The sequence below is a fragment of the Sander vitreus genome, chromosome 8 (genome assembly GCF_031162955.1).
Source record: "Sander vitreus isolate 19-12246 chromosome 8, sanVit1, whole genome shotgun sequence".
Classification (NCBI taxonomy): domain Eukaryota; kingdom Metazoa; phylum Chordata; class Actinopteri; order Perciformes; family Percidae; genus Sander; species Sander vitreus.
Window position 1 is genome coordinate 2,909,226 of NC_135862.1, and position 5,546 is coordinate 2,914,771.

At 39.2% G+C, this 5,546-nt stretch overlaps 1 protein-coding gene across 1 annotated transcript in view; it reads left to right on the plus strand.

Moving 5' to 3' along the window:
• Positions 1 to 4,544: 4,544 nt before the first annotated feature.
• Positions 4,545 to 5,546, plus strand: part of LOC144521792 (troponin I, fast skeletal muscle-like) — a 14,109-nt gene continuing 13,107 nt past the window's right edge. The window contains exon 1 of the mRNA XM_078256400.1: positions 4,545 to 4,707. The gene's annotated coding sequence lies outside the window, so the exon portion shown is untranslated. The remainder of the gene's footprint in view (positions 4,708 to 5,546) is intronic.

The following is a 5,546-nucleotide window of genomic DNA, read 5'->3' on the forward strand; positions in this document are numbered from 1 at the left end:
AATGTTAAGTCTTACAAGTTTTCTTTTTACATTTCAGGTATTCAGATGAGTCTGCTGGGCTGCAACGACAGCAACACTGTGAGTTCAACTTATTTATTAAAGGCATTATCCTACAGTCACATTAGCTACAAAAGACAGCGGCACACACACACACACACACACACACACACACACACACACACACACACACACACACACACACGTGTACGTCCCTGGGCGTACCTAGCCTACTCCTGGTTGCTTGGCAAAAGTAAACAGAAATTCTCTGGTGCTACCTTCAAGCACGTCCCCTCTGTTTACTTTGTGGATAGACCCATATATATATGTACGAATGATGAAATATGAAATATTATGACTAAACGTCCTGTCAACAAATCAAATGCCATGTTATGCTATTGCCTAGTATCTCCAAGAGGTCCTACAAGTCACTTCAGAGGTATCGTCAAGTCACAAGAACGATGTTTCTGGATTTAAAAGTATTTATTTCTCGATAGGGGTAACAAAATATATGAGATAAAATGCCAAACATATCTGATATATGCAGAAATACGACGTCCCTGAAGCGTTTCCGCCATCTGGAATGATTTTCTTTGACTCGAGCAACCAACGTACATACGCCACGCTGCCCTCACGCTGCCTTCACTCCGATTGGCAGTCAGCATTTGCATAAAATAGACTTCTTGTCTATTTTGCCCCCCCCTTGCTCGTGGCAGCGGTAAGCTCGTCGCTGGCAAACGGTTACTCCCATTGGAAATGAATGGCAGCCTGTTATCCGTGATCCAAATATACAGAAAAGTATGACTGCGTATTCGGCCCATAATCGTAATTGAGGAACTTCAAACATTTTATTATATTTCACAAATCTATGGGGTTATTTTACAGCTCGTTGTTAAACAAAATATTCTGTCTTCCCTCCCGAGCTTGGCAAATTAAAAACTGCTACAAAAAAGAAGCACAACTCAGATTTTTCATAATCATCCAGTTAGAAGAAATCATCCAAGGGTGACTACCGTCAACCTGGACCCTATGTCCCTATGTGTTTGTGTCTAAGTGACTGATGGGAACAACAGTCTTTGACATTGGTCCAGTATTAACTGAGATCGCTGCAGTCGGCAGCTAAGAAACAAACTACAATGTAAGTTAATGAGGCAATTGTCCAGCTTGTATTTACCTTCACAAAAGTGCTCGTTTTGCCGCTGACAGACTCAGATTAATATTTTAAGTGTCTGACAACATTATGGAAAGGATTTCTAAGGAGGTCGACGTTTCTGTTTAAGAGTAAGATCCTTTTTTTAAACATACAAACATCCGTAGAACTGCGTTCGCTAAACCCACCAGACTCCACGTAAATAAACAGTAATTTTAGCCTCGTAAAATACACTTAATTCAAAGTCGACAGTAACGAAATTAAACTATGAAAAGCCGTTTTGGGTCGTCTTTCCACTTTTCCAACCATCACAACTCTAGTTTTGTTTGAAATAAACACATAGTTTACTGATTTACATGTGAAAATATGTTGGCTCTATACACGCTAAAAGTATTGTTTTTTTACATGGAGTCTGGTGGGTTTAGCGCTAGCGACTTCAGAGCTGTTTCTGGTTAAACAGAAAGGTCTCAAAGAGGTTTTAAACGTCTATCTCTGAAGGGATCCTTTCCATAATGTTGTCAGACACTTAGAATAATAATCTGAGTCTGTTAGTGGCAAAACAAGCACTTCTGTGAAGGTAAATACAAGCTGGACAATTGCCTCATTAACTTACATTGTAGCTTGTTTCTTAGCTGCCGACTGCAACGATCTCAGTTAATACTGGACCAATGTCAAAGACTGTTGTTCCCATCAGTCACTCAGACTTAAGTCCTTGTAAACAGAACAATAAAACAAAAACCAAACCTCGTTCTATATTTCATCTGTCACACATAACAAATATATATATTCGGACTGTTAAAATGAACGCGATAATAACTGGTTAACGCAAATTCCTTTGAACGCCATTGATGTGCGATTAACACACGCGCGTTCTGCGATTTAGGCCTCGGGCCGGTCCGTAGTTTGGGAAACCAGGGAGCAATGCAGCAGTAACGTTGTTATACAACATTACCAGCGGTGGAATGTGACTAAGTACATTTACTCAAATACTATACTTAAGTCCATATGTTGAGGTACTTGTACTTTACTTGAGTCTTATCTTTTCATGCCACTTTCTACTTCTACTCCGCTACATTTCAGAGAGAAACATTGTACTTTTTACTCCACTACATTCATCTGTTACAGCTTTAGTTACTAGTTAGTTTACACGTTAAGATTCCTGCACACAAAACACATGTAGTCTATAAAATCACACAATTATAATATGTGCATATATATACATATATTAAAGCTATAGTGCGTAGTTTCTGTCTCCCCCATGAGGAACTCTAAGTAATGGCAACAAAACTGTTGTTGCGTCCACATGATACAAGCCTTCCGTGATCGTGCACCCCCCCCCCTCCTCCTCCACGCTGTTACTAGTAGCCAAGGAGGACACGGAGGATTAAAAAAACATGATGGACTCTTCATAAGAGGTCTTTATCTTCACTCGAGTTTCTACGCGGTAGAATAGGGGTGCATGATATATCGACTCGTTATCGCAATATCACGTTGCGCAATATTATATCGAAAGTGTCGCGATAAGTATGCAATATTTAGTTCATTTTGTGGAGCGCTGCGTCCCGTCCGTTGGCTGCGTGGCTTAGCTGTGTTTGATTTAGAGCTTGAAACGCTGTAATGATCATGTTTCATGGTTACCGTGCCACTTGCACATGTTAGTGCACGTCAGCGCACGGGGCCACTACGTGAAAACCCTATGGAGCGTACCACGTGTGTACATATTTCAACAGAGTGAAGAAATAGATAGACGACTAAACGGAACGAATCAGAGAAGAGAAAGAAAAGTTGTGACCTGTTCTCTTTATTTATTTATTTATACTGTCCAACCAGTAGAACATGTCCTGTTCTGTAGACATGGTCCTTATTTATATATTTATACTGTCCAACCAGTAGAACATGTCTTGTTCTGTAGACATGGTCCTTATTTATATATTTATACTGTCCAAGCAGTAGAACATGTCCTGTTCTGTAGACATGGTCCTTATTTATATATATGTTATACTGTCCAACCAGTAGAACATGTCCTGTTCTGTAGACATGGTCCTTATTTATATATTTATACTGTCCAAGCAGTAGAACATGTCTTGTTCTGTAGACATGGTCCTTATTTATATATATTTATACTGTCCAACCAGTAGAACATGTCCTGTTCTGTAGACATGGTCCTTATTTATATATATTTATACTGTCCAACCAGTAAACATGTCCTGTTCTGTAGACATGGTCCTTATTTATATATTTATACTGTCCAACCAGTAAACACGTCCTGTTCTGTAGACATGGTCCTTATTTATATATTTATACTGTCCAACCAGTAGAACATGTCTTGTTCTGTAGACATGGTCCTTATTTATATATTTATACTGTCCAACCAGTAAACATGTCTTGTTCTGTAGACATAGTCCTTATTTATATATGTTATACTGTCCAACCAGTAGAACATGTCCTGTTCTGTAGACATGGTCCTTATTTATATATTTGTACTGTCCAACCAGTAGAACATGTCCTGTTCTGTAGACATGGTCCTTATTTATATATTTATACTGTCCAAGCAGTAGAACATGTCCTGTTCTGTAGACATGGTCCTTATTTATATATTTATACTGTCCAACCAGTAGAACATGTCCTGTTCTGTAGACATGGTCCTTATTTATATATTTATACTGTCCAACCAGTAGAACATGTCCTGTTCTGTAGACATGGTCCTTATTTATATATATGTTATACTGTCCAACCAGTAGAACATGTCCTGTTCTGTAGACATGGTCCTTATTTATATATTTATACTGTCCAACCAGTAGAACATGTCCTGTTCTGTAGACATGGTCCTTATTTATATATTTATACTGTCCAACCAGTAGAACATGTCCTGTTCTGTAGACATGGTCCTTAGTTATTTATTCATGTTGGACCAGTCCAATATGACCGTCAGTTGAAATAAACATTGTGTTGCATTTGTTATGAATCCATTTTGATGCGTTTAGCCGTAACTTTTGTAATTTTACATATGTTTAAAAATATCGAAATTAATATCGATATCGCAATATCTCATTTGGTTAATATCGTGCAACCCTAGCGGGAAAGTCTCTGGACGCCACAATCTTCTGAACATAGTCATACTGAGAAATCCAGAGAGTTGTGTGGAGCTGACGGTCTTAATTAGCTTTGTAGCAACTCATTTGGCAACGGCTTGAATGTAACGTTAACGTTCATTAATATCAAAAAGTTACGCTCTAAAGCTGATTAGAAAACACGGCTGCTGTTTAATGACTTTCCTGCATTCTGTGTGTCAGAAGCTCGATGGCACAAGATAATACAGATAACAATCTCAAAGGGCGGGTTATTTATAATGAGGCAGGCGCAGGAGAGGGGGCAGACGACACTGTACTGTATTTCATGACCTTGTCAGCTCATTGGTTTGACCGGTAATCCACTTCCATAATGAGAAAGTGGAGGATTTAGAGGGCTATCACAGATTGCAATATATACCTTCTGAACGCTTGGCGTGGTCGGGACTCAGCCTGCTTCTCTAACAAGCCGACGACTCCGCTCACGTCTAAGTAAGAACTCTTTCTCTGTGTTTAGTAGATATGTAGAAGAGTATTTTTGGGTGTTTGCATGCACATTCTTTGCACGACGGCCGGTGTGAATGCTTCAACTTGTCCGTACGGATGTTAGGAATCTGTTGTTTGTACTTTGTTCAAATCAAACTCTGTCAGTAAGAAGTTATAGGAAAAGTGAAAAATACTTCCACTTTGTCTGGCTGCTTTATTGTCAGGCTGTCAGCCACAGGGATAGTTTGTAGCGGCAGTAAAATGCCAAATGTTCACGGTTGTTTCATGTTTTGGGGGGAATTCTTGAATGTTTTTTGAAGCGTTGTAGCAATGCACACACTTTGTAGTTGATGTTTAATTGGTTTTTAGATTACTTTCATGTACTTCTATTGTTACATAAGGTGGAAATGTTGAACATTTTGGTTTCTTTTATAAGTATAACTCAAAAAAACAAACGGCATAACCACTCAGAATACAGTTCCTGTATCCTAAGTTAAGATACAATTATTATATCCTGAGTTCTTCCGCAGTAGTTCTTTTCAAAATGTGTTTTAGAAACGCCGAGGGCGGCCCGGTGATGTACGGCCTGGTGATAGTGGCACGCTGAAAGAAAACACCGCTACAAGGCATGAACTTGAAAGCGGATCCGTCCGTGTTTATCGACCTGTCAGCACCGAGTCTAATCTGCAGCGGCTGCCAACTTCAGTCTCTGTCTTCACTTAAATCCCCGAGCACCAAATTTAGCCTGTTTTCCTTTATGTTTTCCATCATCTTGTTTTACAAAACAACATGATGTATTCCTTCCCTCGAAGGTTTAGTTTTGGGTTACATGGAAATAAATGACA